The sequence below is a fragment of the Rutidosis leptorrhynchoides genome, chromosome 5 (assembly GCF_046630445.1).
Source record: "Rutidosis leptorrhynchoides isolate AG116_Rl617_1_P2 chromosome 5, CSIRO_AGI_Rlap_v1, whole genome shotgun sequence".
Classification (NCBI taxonomy): Eukaryota; Viridiplantae; Streptophyta; class Magnoliopsida; order Asterales; family Asteraceae; genus Rutidosis; species Rutidosis leptorrhynchoides.
This window is the reverse complement of record NC_092337.1, coordinates 344,440,273-344,450,061: the sequence shown is the minus strand read 5'-3', so window position 1 is coordinate 344,450,061 and position 9,789 is coordinate 344,440,273. Positions and strand designations below refer to the sequence as shown.

The window sequence follows — 9,789 nt, the reverse complement described above, 5'->3', positions numbered from 1 at the left end:
TTTTTTTAAACTTAATGAAACAAAGTAATTTTTGTTTTTAAATTCACACAAAACTTAAATTTAAAAATGCATATTAATTTCATACAAAACCTACAAAACAAAAATTCAGAATGGGAGGAGAAAACTAGTTCTTTAGTTTCTGCTAGTGGAAAAGACCAATCGAATTCCATTCTTGAAACTACACGAGAACAGAACAATTAACTCTAGACAGCATTTTCTTTTTAGAACATTTGAATCTCCCGCACACTTAGGTAGCTGTGGTTTCAAAATTGTGATTAACTTCATTGTCAATTTCTTTTGGACCATAATCAACTTGCATATCTGTGACTTTTGCTTTAAGCCATTGGTCAGATTCCTGTGTAATATCCACAAATTCAACTAGTTTCGCCTTTTCTTTAGGCGATAGATTGGATACTAACCGGTTACACAACTTAAAGTTCCCCTTGGTTCTAGCATCGCGAATTCGTTTAATAAGTTTCCTCATTGAACTGTTAATAACGGGATCTTTTAATTTTGTATCAACAACGGGGTTCTTTGTTATCAGGTCATCATTAGGTGTTACTTCATCTTCCCCACACTTAGGCGTTTTATTATTGTTAAGCACCACCGTTGGAGTTGATAAAATAATATGGTTCTTACCAATCGTTTTTATTGGTTCAACGGTCTTGGTTGGTGGATATTTAGACTTTCGACTCACAAAGGTGATCGATTTTTCATCATTACTAAGTGTCATTCTACCCTCTCTTACATCAAATAACGCCCTGGTGGACGCTAAGAATGGTCGACCTAAAATTAGAGGAATGTTTGAGTCCTCTTCTATGTCAATGACAATAAATTCGACTAGAAATGTTAAATTACCCACTTGAACGGGTAGGTTGTCAGCAATTCCAACTGGGTGCTTAATGATTTGATCAAAGAGTTGAACACTCATCTCTGTTTGACTTAACTCACCTACTCCTAATCTCTTATATAATAAAAGAGGCATAACACTCAAACTCGCACCTAAATCTGCTAGTGCATCATACATGACACAATTACTAAGTCGACAAGGAACAATAAATTCACCCGGATCACCCAACCTTGGTGAAAGTTTTGGTGGAACTGTCTTCACCGGGTTTACTTCTACGGTTTTTGTTTCTTGTATTTTCTTATTCTTTTTCTTCTTCTTTCCAGAGGTATCACAAACTTTATTACCTATTACTTGCTCATACTTAACTCCTTTTCTTGGAAATGGGATGGGTGGTCTGTATGGTGCCACCACTGGCTTTACATACTCGGGTGGTGGTGGTGGTGGTGTTGTAACTTCTTCATTGTTACTTACATCTAAAACCTTCCCATCTTCTGATGTTGGTTCTTCAGAATTTGTTGACACCATGTTAACATTCTCATTCCGAGGATTTACTTCAGTATCACTCGGTAGTTTTTCTTGTTCCCTCTTACTCATCATGCTAGCAAGAGTACCTACGTGTTTTTCTAGATTCAAAATGGAAACTTGTTGAGTTCTTAATGACTGATCAAACCTCTCATTTTTTTGGGTTTGAGATGTACTAAATTGTGTTTGAGATTCCATTAGCTTTGCCATCATTTCTTCCAGATTTAGCTTTTTCTTTTCGGTTTGTTGTGGTGGTTTATACAAGCCAGGTCTTTGTTGATTGAAAGTATTGTTTTGAGTTGGTTGGTTATTCGGACCTTGTTGTTTGTACGAGTTATTGTTGGGTCCATTTGGATTGTAAAGAATGTTTTGATTTTGATTGAAGTTTGGCCTTGGCGGTTGATAATTATTCTGATAATTATTTCCCGGCCTTTGGTTCATGTAGGAAACATTCTCAAGTTGTTCCATCGTTTTCTCAATGTGATAATCTTTCGTTAAGTATGGTCCACCACATTGCTCACAACTGATTCTTATTGCGTGAATATCTTTAGTCATCTTTTCCATTCTTCTTTCAAAAGCATCTATTTTTGCGGAAATGGAATCAAAGTCATGGCTAGAATAGGCTCTAGCCGCTTTAGATGAACGAAAAATATCTTTTTCTTGATGCCACTCATGTGAGTGGGAGGCTGTGTTATCAATAATTTTGTGAGCTTCGGTTGCGGTTTTCTTCATAATGGAACCACCAACTGCTGTATCGATGTCTTTTCGTGTAGCAACGTCGACACCTTGGTAGAATATTTGTACTATTTGATAAGTGTCTAAATCGTGCTGAGGACATCCTCTCAACAATTTTCTGAATCTTATCCATGCCTCATATAATGTTTCATTTGGCTTTTGCGCGAACGTAACAATTTCTCCTTGAAGTCTCACGGCTTTAGATGCCCAAAAGAATCTTTTAAGAAATTTCTCAACTAAAACATCCTATGTGTCAATCGCCCCTTCAGGTAACGATTCTAACCAATCTTTGGCTTCTCCCTTAAGTCCAGGGAAACAACATGATATAGATCTGTTCATCCTCAACTTCTCTGATTTTGAATAGAGTACAGATCCTATTAAAGGTTCAAAGATGTTCGTTTGGATCTTCTTTTGGCGTACCACTATATTGGCATTGATTAGTTACCATGTGTAGGATTTGTCCTTTGATTTCATAATCTGGCGCATTAATGTCTGGCTTAATAATGGCGTGACCTTGGCCCGTGCGTGTGGCTCTCATTCGATCTTCCATACTTAGAGGTTCAGTTACTTCCATAATTAAATTTGTTGAATACGAATCACTGGAGGATTCTGATTTAACGGTTTGTGGTTCAGGAGGAATGATTAGTGTTGTGGATCTTGGAATTGTCCTTGAATATCCTCCGAGTTTTCAATTTTGAAGTCGGGTTTAGAAAATGGATTATCGGGATTTTGAGTTGGAGTACTTGTTTGACTAGATGATGATTCTAAAGAAAAATCAACGGCGATAATATTGGCTAGATGTCTTGATCGAGTTACAGGTGGTGAAAGTATGAAAGGTGGTGAACGTTTTGCTCGATGCATTTACTGAATATCGTATTAGTTATAAAAATAAAAATTATACAAGTTATTAAATTAATAGACTTTTCTGCTTTTGCCCACGTTTCGAATAGCCAAAAGATGCAGCAGGGAGCCAGGACCCTTTAAATCGGAAGCCCACAACTCGCCACTAGCAAATCCAACTATTACTACGAACCAGAAAATTTTGGATGTCTATCAATTTAACTGCTTAAAATAATTTTTCGTCATAATTTAAAGAAAATAAAGAAAATCTATGTCCTATAAACTAGAGCGTAGAAATGAGAAAGAAAAAGAGCGCGTCGAAAAATGTCGAAAAATAAAAATAAGAAAGAAAAACGTCGAAACTTAAAGGGGGATGATTCTCACACACTGTTTTTTGATCCTCACACACCAATTTACTTGAACTCCTCCCTAATAATCGGGTAAAAGGGTGTGTGAGGATCAAAAAACAGTGTGTGAGAATCATCCCCCAAACTTAAAAGTCTAAAAACTAAATCTAAAAAGTTGTGCCTAAAGGTATTAAGGCTTAAAAGGAATTCTATTTCGAAAACGGCAATAACTTAATTTAGGCACTAAAATATATAAACGGCGTTGCAAAATTCTAAAGCGCCTAAATCTTAATATAAAGAAAAAGCACTTAAGAGATTTTAAGACAAAGTCTTAAAATCTAGAAATATAAAAATAACTACGGCAAAAACTAAGTTTAAAATTAATTACGAACGATAAATATACAAATTACGAAATAAACGATTAAAAGAAAATACAAATTATAACTAAAATGATAAAAATACAAATTTTATAAAAATATTATTTTTATATTATATTTTATAAAAGTATTAAACTATATAATTAATAATAATACTTAAACTTAAAATTACAAATTATTATTAAAACTAAATACTAGTTAATTAATAATAAAAAATTAAACCCAAATTAATAAATAATAATAAAAATAATTAAACCCTACTCTGTAATTAATTGTGTACCAGGTTCTGTCAGACCACCCCATGCGATCGCATGGGGTTTAGGTGAGAAAACCATGCTGTCGCATGGCATTCAGGTTCAGTTTTCATTTCAAGCATTTTTTTTTAAATATAGATAAAAATAAATTTATATAAAAACTTAAAATACTTATTAATTTTATAAATAAAAATCTAAGACTTATTATTAATACAAAATATTTTTACAAAATAAGAAATAGAGCGTAAAAATATAGCGTTTCGCCAGGTCCCCGGCAGCGGTGCCAAAAACTTGCAGTGTGCAACGAAGGTGTACGAAATACTATTATTTTTATTACGAAATACGATACAATTTACACAAGTTTTATTTATTTATATAGATGAGATATACTTAAACCTTGCTACAACACTATAGGCAATATACCTAATCGTAGAGTAGTGTAGTTTTTAGTAAGTCCGGTTCGTTTCACAGGGATCTAGCTGAGTTTAACGCTATATATATATATATATATATATATATATATATATATATATATATATATATATAATATATATATGTTAGTAATATAGTAGTATTATTATTATTATAAAAGGGGGGTTTTACCGTTTAATGACCGGTTTGTCGATTTTAAATAAAGCGTAAAGATAAATGACGATAATATAAATGACAGAATTTAAATTGCGATAAAGTAAATTGCAGTAATTAAAATGACAGTAAATAAAGGTACGATGAAATATGAAATAAAATTATTATGCTTATTTAAACTTCCGTAATCATGATGTTTGACGTTTTAATTTTAATTAATTGTTACCCGGGTTAATTGTCCTTTGTCCTGGTTTATTTGACACCTATCTGGTTTTTATCCATAATAGTCCATCGGTCATAATTATAAAATGTTCGTCAAATTAACCTTATTCCCAAAGTCAAATATTCCAACTAATTTGGGATTCAAACTGTAACAAGGTTTTAATACTTTGTTTAATGATTACACCAGGTTATCGACTGCGTGTAATCCAAGGTTTTAATACTTTGTTAACAATTACACCAATTATCCTTGTATGTAATCCACCCCTGTTTTAATGAGATATGTATATTAATTTACCCACTTGATCAGAATAAATAATCAATTACCCAACCCGAATAATTAATTAAATGATTGTAAAAGATGTCGTATAAACGTCACTAAATAGAACATACATAATCATTTTAATAATTATTAGATTAACTAATTTGAAGATAGGTTCGACAAATTCTAATGAGTTGTCATTCGATTAGACAATACCCCCTATCTATTAATAGTCAATAGTCCAATGTCCACAAGTGTCGGTCTTTTGTCCAAACTTTAATTATGGTACAAAATCCAATAACCCCGTCTTAATATTTAGTCCAAAATCACGATTAATTCGGCTCAAATAAGCATAATAATAACTTAGTTACAAGACATTAATTTAAAAAGGAATAACATAGCTTACAGTGATTATTTATAGCGTAGCGTTACCCGGGCAGAGTTTCGACTTTAAAACCCGTAAAACATTTCTTACAATAACCCAACTAAACCATAATTTATTATTAATCTTAAATTAAAATTAAAATTATAATATAAATATATTACATATAGAGATTGAGAGATTGGAAAAATATGTAAAAAAACTCGTCAGAAAACTGGCCAATTTATAGAACTTTTTTGGATCCTGAAGCTCATGCACTCGCATGAGATTTCAGTGTATTTCCCATGCACTCGCATGGGCTCATTCAAATGCATGGGATTTTAGTGCATTTCTCATGCACTCGCTTGGCCAGGCTGTCCAGCTCTAATTATTTTTGTACACTAGCTTGTCGACATATTTTTTAAATATATATAATATATATAATTTATATTAATTATATATATATTATATTATATTCTTGTGCATAGTTGACTTGTAATTTTAGGTCCGTTGACTCGCGCGTTGATGCTTCTTTTATGTCTCGGTTTCGGATTTTTGAACGTCTTTCCGTATGCTTAGATATCTTATACTTTACGTTCTGCAACTTGTACTTTTATCAACATTTAGACGTTGATCATCAATAAATTGAACCACTTGGAGTTTAACTTGTACGTTTAAGCATTCTGGACGTTTGCGTCTTCAAATCTTCGTTTTCTTCTTTTGTCTTCGCACTTATTTATTTAAACGATTATTACATAAAAATAGAACAATTGCAACTAAAAACTTTACATATTGGAAGGATATTGCGCCTAAATATATGTTCATTTGGAGCACTATCAAATACTATTATTTATAAAACTTGTTAAGAGTAGTGTAGTTACATATTTAAACACCTTAACAGTTATATTTTTAGTGCTAGTTTGATAATATTTGAAAACTCTTAATTTGGAGACCCGGCGAAGCGCTATATTTTTACGCTATATTTCTTATTTTGTATTAATAATAAGTCTTAAAAATATAATATATATATATATATATATATATATATATATATATATATATATATATATATATATATATATATATATATATATATATATTTGTTTTTAAGATTTTATTTTATAAAATTTTTATTTATAAAATTAATAAGTATTTTAAGTTTTTATATAAATTATTTTTATCCCATGCACTTGCAAATCCAAATATGCAAGATGTTGTTAAGAAAGAAATTATTAAACTGCTTGATGCATGTTTAATTTATCCAATCTCCGATAGTCCATGGGTAAGCCCAGTTCAATGTGTACCTAAGAAGGGTGGCATGACTGTCATCACAAATGAAAAAAATGTGCTTATTCCTACTAGGACTGTAACAGGATGGCGTGTTGCTGAAATTAATGCCAGTCTTTGAAAGTTCACTGTTTTACTCTGTTGTGTACAATTGACAATATACATACATACAAATAATAACGACAAGACGGAATAAACAAATGATGTGCACCACTTATCATTCAACAAACAAACGCCAATATGTTTGGAAACTTTGGTAAAATTTAATCATTTTTCTACGCTAATCACCCTCAATAATTTAAATTGTTACTGATTTCTTGCAAATGAGGGCATTGCAAGATCTTAAGTGTGGGAAGGGGTTAAATTCTTTCGGATTTTTAAAATTTTAAATTTAAACACTTGGTTACCATTAAAAATACTAGTAACGTAGTAGTTGTATTAGAATCTAGTGCTCTCTGATAATAAAAAACAGCCCTAGTCTTATATACTGACTACCCAATTCTAGTAAAAAAAATTTCAAAATTTTCAACTAAATGAACTCAAAATTATGTTTATACATATTTATGAACGATAAAACTAGGTGTTAACACCGAAATTACTGTTACCTCATAAAGGACATAAATTGAGAAACAACCCAAAATGTTAGAATTCATTTAAAATAGAATAGAGGAAAATAAAAAGGCAAAGAAAGGAAAATAAAAGCCAAGTGTGGAAAAAATTTACCAAGTTAATAATAACACTTTCCCGAGTGAACTGGTATCCTTCATAAGAGGCAAAATGGATGAAGTGAGAAAAGAACTCAGGAAAGATCATCATAAGATACATTTTGGTAAAGGAAAATCAAAATCCGCAACAAAAAGAAGGGCACGACACCTTGAAAGATGTCATAAATGCGGAAAATGGTCACACGAAGGTAAATGTTCAAACAATCAAACATATTCATATACCGAATTTGTTACTCTATGCAGAGAAGAACCGTTCATATGTTTAGAAAAAAAGTTATTGAAGAATCGAGGTTACGCTTATGTAGCTATGGAAAACCAAATCACACGACTCTCCTATGAGTCAGCTAAATCAGGTTTCTGAGAATTCTTTTTCATAGGTAAATATGTACAGTTTTTATTTATTTTTATTTATTGCTTTTAACCTTTTGATAATAAACGCTAAATCGTTCGCTATAAAGTTTTAAATTGGTATTCAATAAAATTAGGTATGCGAAACCGAAATTATTGATATCATACAAAAAATTATTACATCACTGCGAAATTTACCGTTTATTCTTAAGGTATAAATATCTTTAATGAATCAATCCAAAATATTTCAGAAATTCGTCAGGAGTAAAACTAGGTAAAATAGCCGAAATTACTTTACCCAAAAGAGGGGCGTATATTTTTGATAATATTCGATTGATTAAAGTGGGATAAAAAAACCAAAAAGATTTTTAATTTTATTTTATTACCTTGTTTTTAAAATTGATATTAAATTATTATTGTAATTTTTAAAACTAATATATTTAAGTTTATAAATATTTTAAAAATTAATATTTTTAATATAAGTTTGTAAAATTAATGTATAAAAATATTAATGATATTTATATGAATTTTTAATTTTATGCATTTTAAATTTAAGTTTGGTGTGAATTTAAAAACAAAAATTTACTTTATTTCATTAAATTAAAATTTTGATTTTTAAAATTCGTCGTGAGTTGAAGACTAGGTCGTTGAACCGAAATTGCTTTAACCGGGGGCGGGACGAGAAATTTTATTATCATTATTTTTAATCCTATTGATCTAAAGTATGCCAAAAACATTAAAAAAAACTCAAAAATCTTTGCTTTTAAAACGACGCTTAAAAAGTGACAAATTTTAAAATTTTGTCGAGAGACGGACTAGGACAACGATCCGAAACGCCCTCATTCTTAAAAGAAATAAATTTTTAAAATTTATTAATTTATGTTTTATTAGTTAAAGGTTTTTATATAAAAAAAATAACCCCATGCGATCGCATGGGGTTTATGCTGGAAATCCATGCGGTCGCATGGGACCAAAATACTGGTCAGGAACAAAGTCCCAGCGAGCTGTCTGTCTTCAACATAATACACACACACATTCACGAAAACACACATAAACACTCTCAAATTTCACCAATTTTTCACCAAAATTCACCAAATTTCTCACAATAATCCGCTATAATCATGCCTATATTCAGATGGGGAGGCAGGAAGGTAAAGATTTCACCCCTAAACTCATAAATTTCCTAATTTTTGTGATAATTTTAATTATTTGCAATAATACTAGTTTGATAATTTTTAGTGTAATTAGAGTTAAATTGTTAGTATATTATGCATGTATAACCTAGATTGATGCTATTTAACATGATTTGAAGCCAAAAACTTCAAAAAATTTAGAAATCTAGGATTTGTGTTCTTGAGCAATTTGGGGCTTTTTGATATAAACAGGTTATGGCCGATTTTTGTCATGAATTATTACTAAAATAAGTAGTGTAACATGTTTAGGTAGCTAAATGATCCAAACTTTGATCCTAAACATAATTTTTGAGATTTAAAGTGGACTTTTTAAGTCTAAAATTCATGAACTTGATTAAATTGATGTAAATGCCATTTGAAACTTGTTAAATTGCTCGTAATGATTATTTTGACATGTTATTTGAGTAGAATGCTTATGAACTTTGTAAACATTTTCATATATGCTTATTTGAAAAAGTGTAGAATTTATAAAAATATGAAAATGAGTATAAGTTTAATATGGATTAAACATGTTATTGTAATTGTTTTAATTTGTTATTTTGCTAACACTGATGCATATTTGGATGCACAAATTTTGCGTTTAATGTGTTTTGCAGAGAAATACTGATACTGATGGTGCATCATCATCATCTAGGCAACCTGCTCTGGAACCACAGCAAGAAATGCAATATGAGCCACAATATGAACCAGTACCTGAACAGGAACAACAACAAGAACAACAATATCATAATGATCAACACATACCATATTATGATCCACAACAAGAATATGTTAATGCCTACGTACAATTTCCGATTCATCCAATAATAGAACACCCAACAATTCTTGAAGAACAGTTGCATCCCAATTTGAGATTTGATCGAAGTTGGAGAGATTACCCGACG

General features: G+C 30.8%; 1 non-coding gene across 1 annotated transcript; it reads left to right on the top strand.

Annotated features, from left to right (window-relative positions):
• Nucleotides 1–2,192: 2,192 nt before the first annotated feature.
• LOC139850816 (small nucleolar RNA R71) lies at nucleotides 2,193–2,299 on the top strand. Its single transcript, XR_011760194.1, has one exon. It is a non-coding gene; the product is annotated as a small nucleolar RNA R71 (small nucleolar RNA).
• The last annotated feature ends 7,490 nt before the right edge of the window (nucleotides 2,300–9,789 follow it).